Below are 25,892 nucleotides of genomic sequence, written 5' to 3' on the forward strand. Positions count from 1 at the left end.
ATGATGAAAAAAAGTAAGAAGTAAAAGTAAAAGTTTATAGAAAGTAAATCTCTTGGTCTTATTTCAGTACAAAATAAAGAAATACAAATGCAAGGCCACAACAGGCAAAATACCCAACGAGGTGACTGAGAAAAAGATGCCCATAACAAGTATGGATGTCATATATTACTAACATACCGCAACCCAAATAAAAATACAATCAAAAAAATTGCAAACAATATATATATATATACAGGGTGATCAGCGAATAAGCCCTTATTTCAAAATTAAATATCTCTACAACAAAGATCAATAGAATTATGCGGTAAACGGTACGTTTATTAGCAAAACTGTAAAAATGTTGTACAGAAATTTCGAAAATTTAGTTTTTTTTATAATTTTTTGAAATCAAAAAAAAAAAACTGGAGATTTTGGGGTTCCGAAAATCCTCATTTGTGTGAAGAGAAACCACTGCATTCGCCTAAAGTTACTGCATGGGCTGTGGTATGCGCCATGTGTGCTCCCAAATTGTAGCGTAACGTTCAGTAGTAATCGTTTCTCGCACGAAGAAGGGGCCGATAATGCCTCTGGCGCATACCGCAGCCCATGCAGTAACTTTAGGCGAATGAAGTGGTTTCTCTTCACACAAATGAGGATTTTCCCAAAATCTCCAGCTTTTTGTTTTTTTTGTTAAATTTAAAAAAAAAATTTAAAAAAAACTAAATTTTCGAAATTTCTGGACAACATTCTTACAGTTTTGCTAATAAACGTACCGTTTACCGCATAATTCTATTGATCTTTGTTGTAGAGATATTTAATTTTGAAATAAGGGCTTATTCGCTGATCACCCTGTATATATACATGATAAAATATTATACAATGCCCATGAAGAATACTTATAGTTGTCTTATTCTAAGTATGGATAGCTCCTCGATTTACCCCAACATGTTAATCGTATTTCTTTTCACACGTGTCCATTGTGTTAGAATTTACTACCCCCGGGGATAAGCTATTCCATTTATTAACAACCCTATTAGAGAAAAATATACAGGGTATATACAAGGTATATAAGATCCCCTTGTATATCCTGCAAGTCCAAATATGGCGTTTATCTCATCAACCGTTCGTTGGAGAGGTATGATTCCAGTTAAAAAAAATGCTGAAAATATTTTAAAAATGTAAACATATTCAAAACTGAAGTCTCTCTTTATAGGCTTGAGATCTTATGTGCCAACAAGAGCACGCGTGGGTCTTCTCTGCACTCCCTCTCGACCAAGTTCATGTCCCACGCGGCAAAGAGAGAAAGTCTTCCTAGAATTATATCCAGAAAGTCTCTTTCCTTTAATACTAAAATAATTCAAGATAATCATCAGTATGAAAATAGGTATAAATAATTTGCTTCAATTCAATATGCCAATTTGAAATACAGTGAAACCTCTAGGGAGGAGGATTTTTTCAACACTCATAATACCAATATTTTAGCATTCTGGATTTTAATCTCACAGATTCCTTCATTTCTATTGAAGGACCACTTGTCCAATAGGTTTTACTGTAGTTTAATTCACAATTTTTCGACCCATCATTGATCATTTTGATCATTTTTGTCGCACCACGGTCATTTTCTGCACACGATGGCTAACTAGACCGGGACCTACAATTTATTGCCGATTCCGAACGGCAAGCTTATTTTTTTATACTCATCGAGAGGTTGGCGCGCTAACCCCTCGATGGGGGACTCCCTGCGGTAGCAATTTTTTGCTGCGGTCAAGTCGTCGTTTTTTTCTTTTTGTACCCCATGTCAGAGGAAAGTTTTCTGACAAGGACGAACCGGGTATCGAACTCGCGACACCTCTAAACATCCTTTGGTACTTTAGGCGAGCATCTTATCGACCGGGCTACCGCGCCCCTTTTGAACCATCGCCGATGTATATCCAGTATTAGATTTTTACATCAAATCTACTTCAAGAAAATGTCTCAGCTTCTTCCGTTTTGGGAAGAGAAGCTAATTAATTTTTCTTTCATTAATCAACGTTAATTTTGGACATGAGGAATTTTCAAAACATAACAAAAAATATTATTTCGTAACTTCATCCTTAACTTTTTAATTTCATCCAAAAGCTATCGAGACCAGACTTGTATTTTTGTAACGAGTTGCTTTTAGAAAAACTGCATAAAAAATGTCTCCCCCCCCCCCCACCAGATAGAGATGACATTATCTGTGACATGGCAGACAGTCAAAACAAACCTCGTTGAAACATCTTAGTCATGGAGAAGAAATGTTGATGTGCGGAACATAATTGCGACGCGTAACTCTTTGTCACGTATCACCTTGACCTTTTGAAAATGGTCATTTAAAAGAACGAGGAGAAAAGTCAGAAATTATGTATATACTGCAGTAACAAAAAACTGTTTTTCCTGCAGAAAATGATTCATTCCGGTTATCCTCGTGTGACTTCTCCCGCTGCTGTTGCACAAGAAAGGATGAAGGAAAGTATTGTTTTAGCAACTTCGAGCGTAATTGGTTGTTCTGCCAAACGGATATAAGATGCACACATGTGCCCTTAAAACTTCAACACACTGAATTTCACGAACAAAAAACCCACGCAGGGTAGAGAGAAACAGCCATACACGCGTGCAGGCTCTTGGTTGGTTGGTTTAATTCAGTTAAACTTCATTCCAACAGTCCCAAAATAAAATCTCACTCTCGTTTTTTCCAGTGTGGAGTCCCACAAAATGAATAGGTCTTTTTCTTTTTTGGCAGAGACGATATACAAGCAACAACTCGTCTTTCCTCACACAAACCACCGCCTTGTTTTTATGCTTGCTTTGAAACTTCAAGGGCACGAGATGGAAATAAAAAATGAATGGGGTGGGGGAGTGAGAGAGGGGGGGGGGGAAGATCTTATTATTTGAAGAAGATCTAGAGCCAAAGGATCTTCTGCGACACCATCTTCTTCTCCGCTCTCCATACACACACACACACACACACACAAAAACATACACATTCGTCGTAACTCACAGGAAGTAAAGGGTTAAGTTTTCAGCGGGTTTCTAAAATTTATCCGCCAATATGATTGAAGAGAGAAGGAAGCTGGGAAATCATCACACACTTCATTCTTGTACGAGGTTACTGCGTCGTGCCACAAAGTTAGACATCTTGAAACTTTTTTTATGGAGCACTGTGGTGTTCAATAAAGCACCTAAAAGTGTGCTCGATGCTTGTTTTTGGTTCCCTTTCTGGGTGAGATATTACTCCACACGCACATCGTTTAGGCCAGGACACTGAGCTCATTGGGCCAGGGTTTTTCAACCGTTTGTGTTCCACGGGACCCTTTGTGCCAATGAGAGGAAGGCCAGGGATGTCCTCTGCCATTAAGATGAAAGCAACAGACATTTTACAGATTATTCAGCTTATAATAATGCAAAATCAGTAATTCAATTGTTCGATTTATGTTGTCAGAGTTGGCCTTGTTTCGTGTTCTTGCTGCTGCTGCCTCCAAATGTCATCCACATTTTAAAATAAAGATGGTAAATGCTTGAAGTTCTACGTTATGTAAGTGTCATGTTGAAGGTCTGCCTGCTGTTTTCGGAGAGACTTTTTCAAATGGAATGATATATAGGAAGTTGAATATCACTTTATGATCATTTCTAAACTTGAAAGCTCCAAGAATGAATTTAGATTACCGTATTCCCGTGCATTAGCCGGCATGCAGGGAAACAGTGAGGGAGACCATCATGCCGTGAACCGCGAAATTGAAGTCACAGTTTTTTGAAAACTCGTAAATATATTTATTGTAAGAATTTACCGAACTAGCTGAATATGTAATCTGTGATGCTTATTAAACCTCGCTTTTCCCGGCATGGCGGGAGTGGATTAGACCACCACCATGCGAATTTACCACCATTCAAAAAAGCTGGTGTTCCTCATCATGCGGCTAATGTGGGGAGCACTGTACTACAGACAACATAAGTTAAATACAGTAAAACTTCAATTAACTGTCACTCGTTTAACCGTCAGTTTCTATTATCCGTCATCGTCTAGAAATAATATACGAAAAAAACAGCTCCAGGTTCTAAGGGCGAAAAAGATCGAATCACTGCTATGGTCTGTACAAATGCCACCGGCAATCATAGATTACCCCGGCTTGTAATTGGTAAATCCAAAAAAACCAAGTGCTTCCAAAAATTTAAATATGAACGCATTGCCTGTGAACTATTACGCCCAAAAAAAGTTCTTGGTTGGACCAAACAATTTTTCCAGAATGGTTCCACAACGCTTTCGCACCTCAAGTTAGAGCTCATATGGCCGAAAAGCAGTAGCCAGTTGCAGCAGGAAGCACTGCTGTTAATGGACAATGCCCCGACACAACCCCTCTTGTGAACTCAAAAGTGGTGATGTCTAAATAACATGCCTTTTCTCCCAGCGAATACAACTCCATTTATTCAGGCTATGGACCAGGGCGTAATTGAAAATATGAAGCGACGTTACAAAAAAGGCTTTTATCGAAGGCTTACTTTCATCTGATGCCATGATTGTCAGAGAATTTTGGAAGAGATACAACATAAAGTACGCTATTTTCAATGTTGTCACTGCCTGTGCTGGCCTTATATTGAAGTTTATATTGAACATTTTGTGTAAAATTGAATACGATATGTATCCATTATTCACTTTTAAAGGATTTTGTTTTCATTTTCTTCCCAAGCCCACAGTCAAATCACGTTACTGTACAAATATACTTGGCGATTTCTGTTATCCGTCTATTCGGTTATCCGTCACAGCCTTGGTCCGGACGGTGACGGTCAATAGAAGTTTTACTGTATGAATATTCAGAAGTGCTTCAGTATTAGAGATACGATGTTAGCTAGTACGACGAAATTGGTATGAATAACGTTCATAGAGTATCTCGATTTCAATTCAATATTGCCCGCCAAACTTGGCATTGCTGGTGGAATATCTTTCTGAACTAAGCTTGAACCGGGCTTTTGATATTACTATTGATGTTTTTCTTGAAAATTAGTTGTAAAATGTACCATTTATTGTAATGGGTTGTTTGTGTTTCAAAGTTATGAACTATAACTAAATTATGGAGTATCGAGGAGATAAAAGAATTCGAACAAAATTACAACAAAAAAAAATTCAAAGAATAATCAGCAAATGTTGTTCTAACGACAATGAAAAAACATTGTCGTAAATAATAGCATTTGTAATAATTCTCCTCTGGGGGGAAAAAATCGATTTAAAATACTTTTTTTTTTAACAATGGTAAAAATTTCTATTTTGAACAAAGGTGATAAAAAAAAATTCATTTCGAACAATGCTTATCAAATACACTGTAGAAAAAATTGTCTTTTTTTTAACAACATTCTGGGTCAGCATGGTTTTCCAGGCCAAGGAAGGGTCTTACGCTACGAGCGTACTACATGAAAAGCCAAGAACTAATAAAAAAACACATTGATTTTTTTTTTTCCTCACAGCGAAAGAAAAAACATTTATTAATAATGTAAAAAATACCGTAATTTCCTGCGTATAAATTCCCCACACGTTAATAGTTCATTCGTCAATAATGAAATCTTAAAGAACGGAAAATGTTGTTAATCATTTTTTGGAGAAGGAATAAATTAACGTTATAACTAATTCGAGTGATTTCCGTATTGATGTTTTTTCAATGTTATTCCATAATATCCTTTAAAAAAAAAAAGTAGTAGATCGCATCTAATTAATTAAATCAAAACAAAATGAACCACAGGTTTGTTGTAAATCACTGCAGCTGACCAGTGGTTCTCAAAGTGTGGGTCGTTGATGTGTTCCTGTTGTCAGTGCTGTGGAGGGATTTTTTCATGGATGCGGAATATCTACCACCACCAAACCAGAACATGGCTCCCACTCTGTCCCAAATATATCTACCTGCGGAATATCTACCGGACTCTTCTGGGGAGCCGCGTATGAACTATGTATAAGTAATACTACGTGTAAGGGAGCCGTGGATCCCAAAAGTTTGAGAAGCACCCCTATAAACAAAAATAATTAATTCTCATAAAATTCAGATTGCTCTTAACAACATTCTAACGAATTTTAATTTTTGGAAAAATAGAATTGTTCAGGATTCTTTCTTGAATACCCTGGATACTCATAAATATGCCTGAACAGAAATCTAAAAACTGGTTTTGTAAAATAGTAGTAACACTTTTATGTGCATTCAAGCATTTCCAATAACTCCATTTAAAAATTAATTAAATTCATAAAAAAACTCACCTGAAAAAAAAATTATGATTTTAACTCTTCATTAGGACTCTGATTTTTATGGCCTGAAGATGAAACATCGTCGCTTATTAACCGAACAGCAACGCCGTTTCATCTTCAGGTCATAAAAATCCGAGCCCTACTCATCACTATTTCAATTAAAACTCAAAAAATCATTTTAAAATTTTCAATTAAAAAACCTTAAATGTAACACTTTCTCATCCACACGCAATTTCTAATGTAACAGAATTTCCATAAAGCAATTGCTATTTTATGCTATGTATTAATCAAATGTATTTCCTGGTTACGTAAGAAATTATTTTTCCCCACGAAATATTTCTTTTGTGTGTTCCATTCCGTGCAACACACAGACCCATAAATTTCTTACATTTAAAACGGTAATAACTTCCCCAAGGTGAAATAATATTTCGCTTTCTTTGTTCCGGTGCAATGTTTTTCCCCCTTAATAAAATGCTTTTCCCATATAACTCCTGGCATATCTCGTGTGTTAGGAACATGATAATATATTAAAAAAAAATGATAATACAAAGACAAAAAAAGTATTTTCTATCGAAAATAACAATAAACTCAAACACAACACGCGCCCCACACAGCTGGAAATAAATCTTCCAGCTCTCCCTTTTTTTGCAAAATACGTCAGCCTCAGAGAGAGAGAGAGAGAGCTGATGATGTAATCGACACGTAAGTAGTTCACGCATGCGCTCTGACTGTTTTTCCCTCGAGGGATTTTTTCTCGTCCACGTTTAGGGAAATGAAGAAGGTCGCGTCCTTGTGAAGACTTTTCTCTACGGCCGAGAGAAAAGAAAAACCACACTAAAAACTAAAAAAAAAAATTTTATGGATTTTACCATCCACTCGTGATGTATTTATTTATTTACAAACAACATTTCGTGATCAATTAAGTAATAGAAGTGTTTCCGAAGGGAAAAAATAATAAACTAAGAAATGCAGTTGCGTAAATTATTTCGCGCACCTGTTGAACAGCTACTGCTGTTTGAGTAATTTTTCTTTGCATATTTTTTTCCTTAATTTTGACATTTACGTCTCCATTTATGATTAAATTAATAAATTAGCGTTTTCTTCTTTGGAATTTAGTTTGAAGTGAGTGTTTCCAATTAACTGAGAATCATTCTGAAATTTTTATTAGAAAATTTACACTAAAGAGTGAAAATATGCAGCATAGTTATCTATGCTAAATGAAATATAGTCGGACCCGCTTATACTGACACAATTCACTGGAGCCAAAATTTCTCCCATAGAGACTATGTCAAAGTTCCTAGCCTAATCCTAAGCAAAGTTCCTAGCCTAGGATCCGGGTTCGAACCCCACAGTGGTGGTCGGCTGAAGTTGGTTTTCTGTGGTTCCCAACTTCAAGGCGCAAATGCGAGCCGATCTCCCCGTTAAAAAGTCTCGCCACAGAGAGCAACAGTCCTACAACGATAAATCATTCAATCATAAAACTTCACTCATAGTTTGAAAAACTGGTGGCAGATGGCAGCACTACACATAACAAGCATTACAGAGAAACAAAAAACTTCACGTCAGGTTTCACTACACGTGCACGCACATTCCCGCATGTACCGATTCGTTGGGAGTTCCGCGGGGGGGGGGGGTGCATGTGTGGTGTAGCAGTAGTAGGTAGGGCCTCCAAAAAATGGCTCGGGGATCCATGATGTTCTTAAGTCAGCCACCTCGTTGGGCAATTTGCCTGTTGTGGCGTTGTATTTGTATTTGTATTTATGTGATAATTTCTAAAACTTTTCACCACTTAATCGAATATTGGAATTCACACGACAACTGTAAATACATATACAAATACAAATACAAATACAAATACAACGCCACAACAGGCAAAATGCCCAACGAGGTGGCTGATAAAAAGATGCCCATAAAAATATGGTTGTCACATGTTTCAAAAATACAGCAACCCAATTAAAAATGCAATTAACACAAATTACAAACAATATATACACATGATAAAATATTATACAATGCCCATAAGGAATACTTATGGTTGTCTTATTCTAAGAATGGATAGCTTCTCGATCCACCCCAACATGTCTATCGTATTTCTTCTTAAACGTGTCAATTGTGTTACAATTTACTACCTCCGGGGGCAAGCTATTCCATCCATTAACAACCCTATTGGAGAAAAATTCCCTGCGACACCATAACCTTGCATTGTCCCTCACCAATCGATACTGGTGTCCCCTTGTAAAAGCAGTCGATTGGCGGTGTACTAAAAGTTCATGGTCCATCCTATCCATCCCATTGAAAATTTTGAACACTTCGATCATATCTCCTCGACACCTGCGTTCATCCAATGTAAACATATTCAAAAAATGAAGTCTTTCTTCATAACTCAAGCCCTGTGTGCCAATAAGGACACGCGTAGCTCTTCTCTGCACCCCTTCAACCAAGTCTATGTCCTTCTGTAGGTATGGTCTCCAAAACCTTACAGCATACTCCAGTCCAGGACGAACTAAGCCTCGAAAAAGCGGAAGAATGACTTTAGGAGAACGCGAAGAGACCTTTTTGAAAATGAGACCAAGCATTCTATTCGATTTTAACCAAGCATTCTAATATCAACCACTATGTACATAATATTTTTATTCAATAAAGCATTCGGAATTTAAGTAAAATATACGAACGGTTGAAATTTATAAAAAAAAAAATCCATCCCTGTAAATGTCAAAATTATCTTCAGTACGTTTAATTATTTTATTTTACTTTTGTTCACTGTTTGGCCCATAGAGTTCACTAACATTTTAAATAAAAGAAGAAATCAAAAAACATCTGTACAAACGCCATGGCTTAATGGCTTAATATTTAACTACTTAGAAGTAGATAAATATTAGGAGAAAAGAAAGAATTTCTGTTTGTGAAACAGATTGATAGTTTTGAATGCAATTATAATAATAATAACAAACTGAAATTGCCAAATTCACGTTGAACGGTGAACTTTATTGGAGAAACTATAAACACTTAACATGTTAACGTTGTGAATCAATGCACCCCATAATCCAGCTAGCCAGCCGATGTAACTTCGGGAATGATGAAATCTCCTAATTGCCCAGGAGAATTAAGACGTAGGATGCTCATGGAACAGGAATGTGTTCCTAGAATGAGCTAAAACATCTGGGTGTCCGAACATTGGCTGACTTGGACACTTGGACCAGGACATGTGACGCAAACATGACATCGATTCGTCGTTGTACGGCCTACATGACTAGTGACATCCAACGAACGCGGACGGACCGCCACCAACGGAATTTGATTATCGAGTCTGGACGTGCCCCAAGGACGCTATAATATCAATTTAGATTTCGATTCTTAGATCATGATTTATCATAATTATTTCGTTGATTTATACTCCTGTAATTGGACTTGTTATTCTGTTATACAAATTTATATAGATATATATACATATACATATTTAATAAAATTCCGGATGCACCCATCTTTCGGGAACGCTTTGATATCTCCTTGAGATGGGAAGCGGGGTGTGTCCGGTTATTCAATGTTCAATGTTGATTCTCTGTCTCTCTCTCAGCAGTGGGATAATTTGCTTTTTGAAAATTCACTTCGTCCTATATTATCACACTATATATTCTAGCTGTCTTTGGTATTGATATTGGTATGTTACTATATATAAGGATATATGTTTTATAGAATCTGATGTTTTTAATTCATTATACTCTGATATATTTCTGCTCAGATAATATGATATATATGCACAGAGCGTATAATTTTTTCAATATAGAATCTATACTACGGTATGAAACTGCAATCTGTTCCCCGCGTAATCGGATATCATGTGCCGGAGTCGTTCATATCCGTTTACACTGGGCCGACTGTACGTCTAAATTCTCGTATTTGTCATCGGGTTTAGATTTTTCATCTGTGTGTCTGTAGATCTTGATATAAATCGCAACAATTAATTTTTGTTATATTGTCCTCTATACAAACTGAGACTCTACTGAGGGCTAGGCTCATGCATTTTGTATCCCTTTATATTATTTGTTTTCATTTTGATTTGGGTGCGAGTTTGTTTAAAAGGTGCAGACGCATATTTCGATGTCATACCAAATATTCTTATATTTCAATCCAGGACTTGAAAAGCTGTTTGAGTCGTTGCTCAAAAACATAGTTGCCGGTATTTTCGCGAATAAAAACACAAAAGTAAAAAGTTATAGTTTCATACCAATGTTGTTATTTTTTTTCCTGCACATCGGTTTGAAAACAACAGCCATTTTATTTTTAGAATGATAACAGATAGTTTTGTTTTTATTCAATAGATGGCAGCAGAGGCCCAAAGCTTATCGCAGTTTTTTGCATTCAGCAAAATATTAATATGAATTATGTGCTAAAGTAAATCCAGTCATCCATTATTTCAAGTTGAAAAACTGAAATTAATAGATATAAACTTTACTCCAAAAATGTACATTCCCGGACGGGCATGTAAATTTTCGAAGGCCTTTCCAGCCCTTCTGCAAACACTTACGTTATATGTGAGATGACATTAAAAGTGATCAACGTAATACCGAGGTATTACTTTACTATCTCAAATATTCATATTAAACATAGGTTTGATGAAGTTTTGGAATCAACTTGATGCCAAATATTTTGAAAATGCATTAAAAGTCCATTACGACGACCTTTCACAATCATGAGGGCCATTGTCGTTATAACGGACTTTTCGTTATAAACGAATATCTATCTTTTTTCTCTGTCAGGTTATAAAATTGTCGAAAATTGGTGGTTTATCTGCATTAAAATGTCTTTTGGATCATTTCGTGCTGATACTAACGAATGAAAAGAACTATACTACGCAGCTGTTGATTGTCTAAGACATTTTGGCATAGAATTTCCTATTATCAATATTCCTATTATCCAACTGAACAATTAAAATTCTCAATTATTAATGTCACTTCCATAGTTCCATGGCTTCATGTGTACCCGAATAACTTTTTTATCTTTAACGTTAGCTATTTGACAATCACTTGTAAATCCTTTGTTATAGTGAGATTCTCGCTATAAGCCACACTCGTTATATCGGACTTCCACTGTAGATATATAGATAGATAGACCCGCTCACAGCCCCGGACTGATGCAAAGCACCTTACTTCCGTTACCTCAAAAGAGGCAGAGTTGTGTCGGAAAAGTTAGCAAAGATTTATAGTGGTGGCTCCCCTTGCCCCGTGCTCGCAAGTTTCGAATTACTCGCGTCGTTCTCCCCATGAAGACAGCCATCAACTCAATGCAACATATAAGCCATTTGACAAAAATGGGTGACTGAATCCAATGTCTAGAGAGAAAAATTGCACGTGCAGAATACACACCGAGCCCGCATTGCGACGGGAACAATCAAGCAGAGCCTCCGTTGACAGTGCTGGGCATTCACATTTGAATTACATGCATACATTATTTACTTTACAAAAATTTCCCTTTTTTATAGTATTGGGAATGCACATAAACATTACTCTGAAGGTAGTATTGGGTACAAATATCACCAAGAGCTCATACAAATATTCAAGGTTACAAAATTACTATCATACTATAAAAGTGCGGCGGGAACAATCAAACACAGCCCCCGTTCACAGTGCTTGGTGGCAGCGATCACATTTGAATTACCCACACATATATTTACATAATATACGCTATTTACATAATATAAATTTCCCTTTTTATATAATTGTTGATACACATAAACATTACTATGCACGACACATATATTGGAAAAAAATGCCATAATGAGCTCATACAAATATTCAAGGTTACTAAACCACCATCATACTATGAAATTGTGTATGCTATATCGAAATGGAGACGATAAAAAATCAAGTTTCCTCAGTTCTATGTCCTTGATAGGATAGTAAATGGCGTTAAATAAAAATGGTGTAACCCATGAAAACCCTTTTAAAAAATCCAGAGAAAAAAAATCTTAAACAAAATCTCGGTATAGTATCTGTAATATCAAAGTGATTCTTTTTCCCATTAATATTATTATTATTCACTCCACCCAAGTCAATTAAACACAAAACCTTAATGGGGGAAAAAACCGGTTCCATGATTTCTAATGCCATCCAATAGAAATAAAATTCTCAGTAATCTTTTATATTAAAAAGAATTCGAATCTACTAGAGAAAAATTCCACTTCTCTCCATACGATGATCTTTCTAATTGAAAGACCGGTTACGAGGAAGAGAGAGAGACATAAAAAGGGGGGGGAGGGGGTTTCAATAGGGAAAAAAGATCAAACTTTAGGGAAAAATATTCCGCAAGATCTCGCTTCGTGATTGGTTCAAACTGAAGCGGGAGGGAATTGTTAATAATAATAACAGCTCGAATTTTATTCGTTTTTATTTTTATTCCAGTGTGAGCAAGGCTCGCGGTTGACGCGGAGAGAGAGAGAGAGCAATTCTGTGTGCGTGTATGGATAGAATAATATGTGTGTGCGTGCGTGTGGTGTGTGTGTGCATTGTGCCCTGTGAAGAGTGACGCTGCCGATGCCATTCTCTCTCATGGCGCTTTTTTAACATTATCTTTCGGATGTAAGCCCTGGATACATCAAACTGTCATCTATTGCGGGACTGTACGGAGAAATTTGTACAGGTAAATAGCTAACTAACACTTCGAAAACTTGGATGCAAGTTTGGTTTTGTTTTTCTCAAGTTCACCAGTTAATTTCCAGTCGTAGCGAATTTCGACTGGTTTTGATAACAAAAGAGAATTATTTCAAGTTTGCCACTGCTTCCTTCCGATTTCCTGTTGTGTCACCATTATGTCGCGGTGTTGTTTTTTTTTTTTTTAAACAAGGAAATAACTTTCAGTTTGGCATTTTTACAAATTTTTACATCCTGGACGTGAAATTTGCTAATTGAAATATTAATATGTGAAGTTTCACACTGAAAACCTATCGCAAAAAAAGACATCTGTTATTCTTCATCTCTTCTGAGATGGATTTTTAATATATATAAAAAATGCTTATTACAAATTTACGATTGATTTCCTCAATTATTTTTCATCAAATGCTAAGTATAATATTTTCGATACGAGCACCTTGAAAAAAATTTCTAGAGGTACGCCAAACGTGTCTGTTACGTATAGGGAGGGTACGCAAGGTTTTTACTCATTTCCAGGGGGATGCTTGAAGGTTCTGAACAGAAGCGTTGAAAGGAAGAGCCGTTTGTAAGCTGTCAAAAAAGTTAAAAGTTGTGTATAACGTAGGAAAACGGTGGTGAAAAGCTATGTACAGTAATATACAACGACTTGGTCATTCAGCATTTACATCATTTTTATCCTAAGTATTATTTTTCTTCAATACGACGCATTTTGAATAAAGGCCCTGCTTTGAAGGCATGGCCAGTTTCTTATAAGTTCGGACCCCGGGCAAATATGAATTTTTTTGTAGCCCTTTATATATAGTGTTTGAGATGGAGTCATATGCAAGGGTGGGAGAAGGCATGTGAGGCCGTACCTAAAATACAAAAGCCAGTCAATTTTGAAGCACTGAAAATTTGTGGGCTCTGGGCGTGTGCCCCATGAAAAAAACGGGCACTGCTTGAAGGCTTTTCACGTCACGTTTAAAGAGAAATGATTCCTCGATAGAGACGCTTAAAAAAGGGTGAATAGATAAATAAGAAAGAATAATGAAAATCAGCGAATTTTTTTTTAACCTCCCTCTTTTTCGGAAGGAGAATCATTATCATTCGAGAAGTTCACCTCGACTTCCGTCGTCAGTCTTGGAACGAATTACTGACGTAAGTCGAGGTATCACTGCAGTCCGAGAAACACCATTCAAGTCGCTTGTATCCTTTCCCCCCACCTTTCAACTCTTTCTCCCGTAAGCTTAAACTTGTATTTGGTTCATGGATCCAGGCCCCCCCCCCCCAATATTTTCCACAATCTTCATTACGTCTATTGAAAAGTTTTTCATAAACACACCACCCCCCGTCCTCAATATTCCCTCCTCCTCCTAATATTTTCAATGACTTTACGCCTACGCTTTCAACTGGGGGAAGTGCCACTGAAGCTCAAAAAAATTACTTATTTGAATTTGAGAGATGATGCTTTTCTACATTCCATAGTACACGCGAGAAATGGTCCCAGCTGTTGAAAAGGGGAAATTCCGTCATTCGTAATGGGTTACGTCCGGGATAGTCACATAAATAGAAATTCGTTAGCTGGGAAAAATTTTGGTAAATGGTTCCTGTCCCACGACGTGATTAACAGAGACATACAATAAGAATTCAGTTTTTTCAAGCACTTACATATGAGCTGAGAAAGCTTATTATGGTCTCGTACTGCTGGAAGCAAAATTTGCGGTGAGCCAGCCTTCAACTAGTACCACAGAATTTAATATTTATCTCTGCGCCCAGATAGTGTTTATATTAGGTGCATTTAACGGGATCAGGGATTTACATGGCATGGGATCTTAACCGGAGATCAACGGACCCCTTCGAGACATTTCAGGGGGGGGGGGGGGTTTCATGAGCTTTTGGATGAGGAAACGACTCATCAGAGAGAAATAATTTGGATGGTGAGATACCCAGAAAAACTTTTTTTTTAATTAACTCATTTTTCAATTGTCACTTACTGAATATTATTCTGTAAAGAGGCCCGCGTAGCCCTCATTTTATTGGCACAAAGGGTCTGCGGAACTCAAAGGGTTAGGAAATACTGCACGGGCTGTTCCAATCTCGTGAAAAGTCATACCACTGCGTTTAAAGTTGTAGGATGGTATCCTGATTTACACGAAGAATGCATTGTTCAGTTCTATATAACGGTAAGTAATCGGGCTCCGAGTCAAACAGCCCCAAATTACCGAAAAGACTTTCATTCCGAAATTATTTCTTTCATTAAATATCAATTTTCATTAATGCCGAAATGATTTCTTTCACCGATGCTGAAAAATACCTGGAAATAATAATAATCCTCGAAAAATAATCGCACGCACGCATTGAATAATTTGAATTCCTCCGAGAAGATCTTTAATAGCCGGATTCGCGTAACTCACGGAGGAGAAGCGTATTCGAGATGAAGATGTTTCGTAGAAATATTACACAATCAAAGAACAGAAATCACTGAGTGAGTATAGCGAATAAGAAAGACAGAAGACCTACTTCACATCAAAGAGAAAAGATAGTGCAGTTCTTTTTAAGCGCGCGTCATTAGGACAAAGCCCTCCATTAACTAATGTGATTCCTTACTAAGCTAAATTTAGCCCTCGTGTTACCAAACGTAGAGAGAGAGAGAGAGCAATGGCGTGATTTAAACTCTTTTCCCCCCCCCCCTTCTTTTACGTTGGTTGAAGATACAAAAATGGAAGAGTAGGAGGAGCAAAAAATTGTTCTCTCGGCTGCGTAAATGTGTACGGGGACGACGACGAGTGTGTACACAATCCAGGACCGCCCTTACCGGGTGCGAGAATAATCGCGGGGCTCATTCACGTGGAGTATTTCGAGAATAATTTTCTCTAATCCCCTTATGCCAGTGGTTCTCAAAGTGTGCGTCGTCGCTACTAGGAGCCTCGCGAGGGAATTGGTGCGTTATTGCGTGTGTGCCCGTTCGGAGCTTTCAAGAATAACATTTTTTTTTTCAGACTATTCTGCGGAGCCGCGGATGAACGATGAAAAGTCCAAGGGAGCCGTGGGCGGAAAAGGAAAAAAAAAAAGTTTGAAAGCCACTGCCTTATGTGGTGGAACTCCTCAGAAAAGTTGGGGAAGGACAGCATAGATGAGGGAGAATAAGTTTTGTCCGTTAGTTTTTGCTGTTTTTTCACAACTTTTCTCCTGTTTTTGAATTCAGATATCTTAGTGAAGATTGCACTTTGAAGAATGAATGTTTTTGTTGGCCTCACAGGAGAGACAGGACAACAACTTTCTAATTGAAATACGAGGACAAGGAGACCGTTTAAAAATTAAAAAAAAAATTTATTTTGTGACACACTGTATTCTAACTCTCAAAACTGGTGAAGGGTGATAATTTTTGAACGCATTTTGATCATTTTTTAAATTGGAATCAAAGCTCTACGACAGACGGTTGATGAGATAAAAGCCGCATTAGCACTTGCAGGACATCCCGTAGGCTATATTTATACTAGTACATGTCACTTTTAAATCTCGGATTTGAATGCATATTGTCAAAGGGTACCGTAAAATAGTGGGCCCCACAAACTCATTGTATAATCTGATTCTCTTCGTTATATTTCTGACCTTGACATGTTTTTTTTTGTAATTGCATCTGAATGTGCATACGTGACTAGGGGTCCTTCGTGTTGCATGATAGGGACCCCTATTATTTTTTTTCCTCCTTGTGACTCAGAATTTTCTCCAGCACGATGACGCCTTTCGGGGCAGGAGTTTATATCGCTTAAGGCCGTGCGCGTAGTGCCGGGAACAAATGGTACGGGTGTGCATAATAGAGATTAGCGACGAAAACAATTTGTATTGTTTTTTTCTGCACCACACATACTCGAGAAGCGGGATAAAGAATAGAAAGAGGTCACTCACTGAGGTGCGCAATTTCAACAAACCTGTTTGTTTTCACCTCGATTTGCTAATTATTCCCTATCTGCTGATTGGTGCGTTTCTCCCTTTCCCCCCCCCCTCCTTCTGCGAAGGCATCATCGCATCCTTAGATTTCAGAACCCCCTACTGTCATTTCCTCTATCCTCCTCCTTTTTTACTTTGTGCGGTCATCTCTTCCTCTACCCCGATGCATTTTTTTCTTCCTAGTCACAATTCTCGTAACTCGTGTCTCTTCGCCTCAGTATGACCGCAATGAATGAATGAACGCCAGGAGTTCTCTGCCACCGGACTTATCCCGTTGCCGAGATCTCTTACAGCCCAGCTTCGTGGCTGGGCTGGGCAAAGTGAGTGCACCTAACAGTCTGAGTGTGTAGCTAGTGTTGTGTATGATATTTCAGTGCTGCCATCTATACTTCAAATTGTGAGTGAAGTGTAATGATTGAATATTTGTAACGTTGTTGGCCTGTTGCTCTCTGTGGCGAGACTTTTTAACGGGGAGATCGGCTCGCATTCGCGCCTTGAAGTTGGGAACCACAGAAAACCAACTTCAGCCGACCGCCACTGTGGGGTTCGAACGCGGATCCTCGCATCGCGAGTCCGTCACTATAACCACTCGACCACCACAGCGGCTCAGTATGACCGCAGCCTAAGTGACAGAGCCTAGTCATGCTGGGCTGCGTTCTATTCTGTATCTTCCTCGATAAAATAGTAGGCCTTTATTACTTCTTGCAATCATTATTTTTTTGAAGAGCAGTCACCTTTTTTGCTGTTTTTTTTTACCCATAATATTTTATATCATTTTACCTGATATTTTCATTACCTAATATACTGTATATCATTTCTATCTTTCGAAATTTTGCTAGGCCGGTGTGCGGCCGCACCTGTCCCACATACACACACACCCCTAAGGGTGGATCTGCTGAAACCATTTTTGAGATTATAGTGCCTCGTTATATGGAACTTACGAAGTCTAACAGGGTAGGAGTACCTACGAAAATTGTCTATCTTTTTGACAGGTAATGTACAATATCAAAAATGCTTCAATGTCGTCTCAAGGGTTCAGGGTTGAAAGGCTTTTCAGCAGCATTTAATGACCAGAGAGAAATAGAGCGTCTATCATTTCTTTCAGCGTGACATGAAATGATCGATGATTTTTCTGTGGTTTCGTGGATTTTTTTTTATTAGCAATGAGTAACGTTTTTTACTTTCGATAGACGCCAGAAAAATTCTGTGGAATGTTATACTGATGGGGGAATTTTGTCCCTCCCTCCTCTTTATGTGTTTGTTCTTGGTTCGAGTCCAAGTGTCATCCATCTGTGAGAGCGAAAAAAAATAAGAAAGAGAAGAGAAACATACCGCGTGTGTGTGTATCAGCATAACTAAGTTATATCCGCCCGAAACAACCGCAAATATTTGTATTTCGACTCTTCGAGGGATTCCTGTGCTCCGAGAAATTTCGAAACGTTCATTATACGATGCTATACATAATACCCGAATTCATGTCGCAACGACATGGTGAAAACACGCTCGAAAAAAGTGATGAGGTTTCTTTTCTGTTCCGGTGCATCGCTGATGAGGAGATTAACATTTTTCGCGTTAAATGCGTGCAACGAAATTGACTGCACGATTTCGTAACCTGTTTTAAGAAAGCCGACAGCGCAAGACTGATAATAACGCTGTTATCAATGTTTTCATCTTCTTCACACGTATTTTAATTTAATTATCATTATAAAATACGTGTAATGTACGGGTAAAAATAATTAATTGGTTTAATGAAGAGAAGAAAAATTATAAATTTTTTTCCATATTTATCAGACTTTCAACTTCATTTCGGAATTATGCATAATCGCCAGTAAAAGTTATAAAATGTAGTGAAACTCAACCAAACTTTGCTTATCGAGACAATTTGTTATTCATTTTAACATTAAAATGAATAACAAATTGTCTCGATAAGCAAAGTTTGGTTGAGTTTCACTACATTTTATAACTTTTACTGGCGATTATTTTAGAGAACAATTTTTTGCTCCTAAATCATTTTAACATTAAAATGAATAGGGACCAATTACGACCGAAGCCAAAAATCGTATAAACGAGGTTCCGCTGTATATCGTACCTCCCCATTAGAGGACACCCCGTTAGCGAACAAAATTTTTGGCCCCTCATGAGTGCCTTTTATCGAGAGGTTCTGCTGTAATTGGTATGTTTTTGAAACTCCATTTCCTAAATCTTGTAGGCCTTGGACAAACCATGATCCCCCGGAAACCATGTCGATATTAGCGCTCCAGATCAACTCATCATACTATTATATGTTTTATAAAATGTTGTCATTTTTTAAAATTTATAAAACCTGAAAAATACAACCAATAAACTGATCGGTTACATTCGAGCAAATGTGACCTATCAGCTGCGTTGTATTTTTCAAGTTTTATAAAAGCACTTTTACAAAACTTTTATAGTGTGATCCCGGCCATATACGTATTTTGACTTGGTATACTGCTTAGAAACCAAGTATATCAATCAATCATTAATTATCTTCCATGAATAACATTATTATCAATAAGTATTGTCTTAGCTTATTACAAATGTGTATCAATAAACATTGATTATTGCTGTCGTTAAGCATGAATAAGTGCTGGGTCTCATCAGAGGTGGCTCTTAGACCGTGCGGGGTTCCGCTCTAGAAAGGGCACCAAACCCGAGTTGAAAGGGCAAAAAATCTTTATCGACCACAAAGGGAAAAAATGCGGGCAGGGAGTGGCAAAAATAGGTACCCCATGGGTAGAGATTTTCTCAAGTCATCCCAGTGTTCCATCATAGGTAAGTTGGTGACAAAATTATTGTTGTCAAAGTTATGTTTGCGTCATGTTATCCTGGTGCTGCCATATGTTCTTCCATACTTCAAAATGAAAATATAATAGCAAATGCTTGAATTTTCGTGTTACGTAGGTTTCGCTTTAAAGGTCCGAAGGTCCAGGTTGAACTCTCATCTTGTGATGAGAGTCCAGCACGATGCCTACACGACCACGTGTCTCCTCGTGAAAAAAAAAAAAAAATTCGAGCAATATCTAGTGAATTGGCGCAGTAAAGTGTTTTGTGTGGCCTCCAGTGTACTTATAATTTCAGAGCCATGCATGTTTCGGGATCGGGAAATGCTGCCACCTGTCTTCCGTATCAGATATGAACGTAGCAGATGCCTGGATTTTCGTGTCTTTTATTTATTTGTTTTCCTATACAGTATCCGTATTGTGTTGAAAGTCTGCCTGCACTCGGTGGAGAGGCCTTTTCAAAGGAGAGACCGACTCTCATTCCCGCTACAGAAAAAAAAACCAATTTCTACAGGTTGCCTTGTACTGCCTGTGAGGTTCGAACCTGTTACCTCATGATGTTGAGGAGAAGCCCTTGTCAAAGCAGGCAAGCAGGCATTGTTAACAAAGATGTTTTGTTAGTCATTGAATATATATAAGGAAGGGAGGGGGGAGTCTCAGACCCGTCATTAGCACCCCCCCCCCCGGCTTTCGAAAATACGCTAAAAATGGTATATATATATATATATACAAATATATACATAATCATACATTGAGTACATGTGCTTTGCCCCCCTGGAAAAAGTTGAAATGACGGCCCTGGGGAATCTTGCTTTCGTGATTAGGGGCCATTCAAGTATTACGTAAGCATATTTTCAGCCATTTTTGACCCCCCTCCTCCCTTGTCAGCAAAAGTCAACAAAACACTGACACCCCCCCCCCCCCTGTCAGCAAAGTTTCGTCAGCAGCTTAGAATATTTCATATCTTCAAAAAAGGGATGGTTGATGATGACGTAAGCAACCTTCAAACCCCCTCTCCCCCTTGTCATCAAAAGTCATCAATTCCAAAACCCCTTCCCGATGCTGAAGTAATACTTGAATGACCCCTTATCAGGCCAAAATGAAGCTAGCATTTTACAGCGCTCTCAACTTATTTGCAGCAAGGGATCAGCACTCCTTACGTAGTGAGTACACGACAAATCTCTCTCTTAGTATGTCGGTGACTTGCCGCCATGCAAAGTTGCTCCAAAAACCAAACTGCGCGAATCATTAATCACTCATCGAGATTTCATTGTTAATTTGTATTCTTATCTCACTTATTGATTACCCTTATTTCCTCCATCAACGTAAGTTTGAAGCGAGGCGTTGTAAGTTTTGTGATGCATTACGCATTCATTCATTACCTTGACGGCTGTTTTTTTTCGTTTTACTTCTCTTTAAGTGACTCAACTATACAATAACAACAACAAGGAAACGCACTAAGCGAGGAATTTTATGTGTTCACTGGCTTGAAGAAGCGTTGTTGGGTTCACTGCTCCCTTGGCACGTTTTCCACTTGAGTTCTTTTTCGTTTCTCGTCACTGGTCCCTCAATAGTAAGTAAGTAGTGTGTGTGTATCGTAGTACGTACTACTACATACTACTACGTACTCGTCCCGTCATCGGTGCTTTCCAATAACTTCTTTTTTTTCCCCCTTTTCCTCTTGTTCTTGGTGTGGCCCCAAAAACAATTTGCATTGGATAGTTGCCATCTAGAAGTCGATAGAAATTTGTCAATATGCTTTTTCTTGCATGTCTTGCTTGCAAAAAAAAAAAGACAATAGCTGAACGCATTTTGTTTTTACTCCATCTCGTTACGCTGAACTCGCTTTCCAAAAGGTAATTAATTCCAAGGTCCCCAACGTAAAAGTCTCAGAAGAGATTCCTTCAAGGACTGTTTCACTCTCTTTCGGTTTTATATATATTTCGTGGTGATAAATTTTCGCTCGTTGTCGGGGGTTTACTCTATCTTCTTATATGTGCTTGAATCAGTGAAGCATCTCCATGATGCACAGGGAAATGAACATATTCGAAATGAACACAGTCGAATCCCGTTATAACGAACTCCAGGAGACCGGAGAAATCACTTCGTTATAGCGAAAGTTCGTTATAAAGGAATTACAGGTAATTGGCATTGTTCTTATGTAAACTTATCCGGGGGATTAGAAAAGTGTTCGTTAAAACGAGATTTTCGTTATAACGGTATTCGTTAAAACGGGATTCGACTGTATTAAGTGACAAACACTGTTTGACAAATCACCAAAAAAATAATTTAGATACAGAAAAATTTTTTAGGAGCGAAACTTTTTTTTTTTTGAAAAAAAAAACAGTTCCAAAATAATATTCCAGAACATAGAGTCCCTCGTCCTTTTCGGTAAATATGCTTGGGGGTCATTCAAGTATTACGTCAGCATCGATGGGAGGGAGGGGGAGGTTTCCGATTTGCAGACTTTTGATGACAAGGGGAGAGGGGGGTTTGGATGATGCTTACGTCATCAACCACCCTTTATGAAGATATGAAATATTCTTAATGGCATCTTATACTCGGTGCGCCAAAAACGGAGAAGAAACTTTCGATAGTTATTGGGCACCGGAAATAACATTCTTCCTATTGATAAGTCCCCTTCCTTCAAGTGCTCTGGAAATGTATCCGGGCCGCTTAAGTGCTCTGGAACTGTGCCACTTATCACTCAAGAGTAATCTGGGAATGTTCCGCGGGTAACTTGAGTTATGTAGAACAGCACTGGGGGCCACTTAAGTGCTCTAAATCTGTGCCACATGTCATTCAAGGGATCTCTAAATGTGCCACGGATCGTTTAAGTGTTCTGGAACTGCGTCGCGGTTTACTTAAGTAAAGATCTATGAATGGGAAAGTGATCTTTGAGGCCTACTTCAGTGATCTTTGAATGTGAAAGTGATCTTTGAGGCTTACTTCAGTGATTTTTGAATGTGAAAGTGATCTTTGAGGCCTACTTCAGTGATCTTTGAATGTGAAAGTGATCTTTGAGGCCTACTTCAGTCATCTGAAAATGCGCCACGGGCCACTTAAACGCTCTGGAATTGTGCCACGGGTCATGTAAGTGATTTGTAAAGGTGCCGCTTAGTTCATTTTTGCAAAATTAGGTTTGAGGAGGCAAGCCCCATCAGATGCCCTTCAGGGCAACATTTGGTCTGCGGGTCAAAGGTTTACTATATATGGCTTAAAGGGTGGGTCGCAATGAATTTCTTAAAGAGAAATTTTTAGTTCTTACCCTTCAAATGGCATTGAAATTAACAGAAATTGATTACAATCTATATATATAAAATTGATTTTCTGTCTGTCTGTGCGCGTGCGTGTGTGTGTGTTCTCTATACAAATCTATAATTTTAGACCGATCGTCGCCAAATTTTGCATATATACCAAATGGGACCCGACTTGAACGATAGGCTACTTTAAAATTTCGTCAGAGCAGGGCAAGTGCCCCAAATGGGCAAAAAACTGTCGGGCAACAATGGTTTTTGGGCCTCAACAATCACTTTCCGAACGTTTACTTTGGTTACCGTGGTTCCCTAGCAATGCGTTTCAGACGTGTATATGCCTTTACAACGGTTTGTCACTTCTTTAATCCTGTTAGTATATGTATAATAGTTTATGCCTTTATAATGGTTTGCCAACACTTTCAATACTACACAATACTACTATTCAATACACTCTCAGTAATGAGGCTTTTTGAATAGACGTCATAATCATCATCAGCGTCGCTTTGAGGGTCAGGAAAAGGGTGAGACTCATAGAAACCACTGTTAAAATTGGCGATTTTACTGTAGAAATGTTGAAATTTGGTGGGGTTTTCCGCCACATCAATAATTTTAAAAATTGTATTGAATTCTCAATTTCTGAAATATTGAGTTTGCTTAGAGATATACGAAGCCCAAGAAATATATTAAATATGAAGTAATTGGCCTGACTTGATTTCAACTTTTTATTTATATCTTCTCAAGCATGAAATTTAATGTCTCCGTATTGTCTTTTGATATTCAACTGCATCAATTCATGCAGGTAAGGATATTTTAAAATTAATTATGGGACCGTAAAAGTACATCGAAAAAATTCCACAGCTTTAATTAAGCATTTTTGAAAGCTGAAACAGGCAGATTGGATAACTTGAAGTTTAGGGTGGGGGGGGGGGGGATCGAAATACCTAGCGCGCGTGCGCCCCCCTTAAAAAAGAAAAAAAAAGTATATATTCATTTCTATGTTTCTTTAAATCTAGATTTGTTTAGTTCATGAGTCACACAGGAAGTCGCCATATTGGTTAACTTAGACACGGTTTGCATGTCCCTCAAAGTAAGAGGTAGATATCACGTGTTTCTAACAGCCTCATTGAAGAAAACCCGGGCAGTGCCGGGTATTATGGCTAGTAACATATAAAGGTATTTTCTTTAGAAAATATAATTTATTTTTAAAATTTTTGCGTTAAAAAATAATTTTTTTACCTCTGGGGGGGGGGGGGAGGTCCACGAGTCTTCTAGGCCCCTTCCGCGTACGTTCCTGATACTACTACTATGCGTTACTGGAGACTGAGATTTGTCAAGCCTTAGTAAAAAGGTCTAACATTTTGTTCACTCTTTTTTCTTACTGTAGAATTTTTTTCTTTTGACCTTAGGGAGTTGGCGACTTTTTTAAAGGATTGTGTGAGTTTTGAGTTAGAAACATGATGAATATGAACATCGGGGGCTTTCATGAAAATTTGAAAACTTCAAAAAAATGAATGCTCGGGTCTGAAAGAGTTAAGTAAATAATATCGGTTTTCTGTGGGCTTTCAACTTCGAGGCGGGAATTCGAGCTGATCTCCCCGTTAAAAAGTCTCGCCACCAGTGCCGTCGTAACGCATGGGCCTACCCAGGCACTGCCCGGGAGCCTCAAGAGAAGAGGGGCCTCACAAAAATGAGATTTGGTTGAAATTTTCTATAATTTACCTGGTAGAGCCTCAGAAAAACCACTTGGCCCGGGGCCCATGGTGCTCTTAAGACGGCCCTGCTCACCACAGCAGACATATTACGATACAGAAATTCAATCACCCCCCCCCCTCACTAATAATTAAAAAATAGATGTCAGCACTATAAATCGCGCACAACACTGGATATACACTCACTCGGACTGTTAGGTACGCGTGCACACCTTCCTGAACGACTGTGATTCAGTATTAAATCGACCATATAGATAAATAAACCGAAGAATTTACGATAGGGGGAGGGGGGGGGTGTTGTGCACGCGATTTGAAAGAAAGAAAGAAACAAGTGAAAATGGTTCATCCTTGTCCCAAATTTTTTTTTAGGTTATTCTCAAACTGTGGTGCCCGTTTACCCGAGGAGTAGGGGATGGACTCTTCGGGTGAAAAATGATCTGTTTGAAAAATTATGATATGGGAAGAAATAAAGAGAAGGGATTCTAGTCACATGAGCATTTCCAGTGGGAAATTGAACCTCGGAAGAGGTTGGAAACACCGCTGCCCTAGAAGAGTACATTGTCTCTTACCTTCACATGCATACGCTTACGCTCCGTTTCTGTGTTCGTGATCTAAATCTCAATCATTGTATTTGTTACAATTGCCATTTTATGTATATAGCTGTTTTCTCCTTCCCTTCCGTCCTAATTTTTCCCTCTCAATGAAATGGAGCAAGATTACCATCTCCTTCTTAATCATGGGTGGAAGAATAATTACGCTGAGCATTGGAAGGCATCGAGGAAGAGAGATCATTATTCTCGGGGAACTTTGGTACGGGCATCTTCAACCTGCTGCTCGTGGTGCTCACGGAAGTACCGAAGAGTGTTGCCCTCATATTTTTGAAGTAATGAATCCCCAAATTAAGAATTCAATTTTTCTTACGACAAATTAAATTACCAACACTCCATTCGAATTTTATCTAAGGAAGAGTATTATGCTAATCTGAATTTATGCTTTTGTCGAAGTTGTCATGCTGAATATAGCAATAATCGCAGCTCGACCCCCTCTCAACTATGTAATTTTTCTATGACTCACACCACAAAAGCTCAAACACATTTTATTGTGCATTTTTTGATCGTTAAAATCAATGCAACTTCCTTAATTTGGCACCATTTACGAATTTATGAAAATTCTATGCCTTCTCCCTCTAAAGAAAAGGTCTTTAACCTTTTCCTACTCGTGAGCACTGCCTGTACTCATTATCAAAAGAAGAGCACCCTTACAGCAAGTTTGGCATACGAATGCATGAAAAATTAGGATTATTTCAATCCTTGAATGTAATGTGTGTA

At 38.2% G+C, this 25,892-nt stretch overlaps 1 protein-coding gene across 3 annotated transcripts in view; it reads left to right on the forward strand.

Moving 5' to 3' along the window:
• LOC149078607 (inositol hexakisphosphate kinase 2-like) overlaps nucleotides 1–25,892 on the forward strand; it is a 104,855-nt gene that overhangs the window by 36,511 nt on the left and 42,452 nt on the right. Inside the window, exon 1 of one of the 3 annotated variants that reach the window (XM_089240724.1) lies at nucleotides 12,615–12,856. The exons of the other annotated variants lie outside the window; for them this stretch is intronic. The gene's annotated coding sequence lies outside the window, so the exon portion shown is untranslated. Of the gene's footprint in view, nucleotides 1–12,614; nucleotides 12,857–25,892 lie in introns of those variants that run through there. 3 annotated transcript variants of the gene reach the window in all.

This window comes from Pholcus phalangioides, unplaced genomic scaffold (genome assembly GCF_987345545.1).
Source record: "Pholcus phalangioides strain wild (caught in Gottingen) unplaced genomic scaffold, Ppha-v1.0 ptg000013l_1, whole genome shotgun sequence".
NCBI classification, from domain to species: Eukaryota; Metazoa; Arthropoda; class Arachnida; order Araneae; family Pholcidae; genus Pholcus; species Pholcus phalangioides.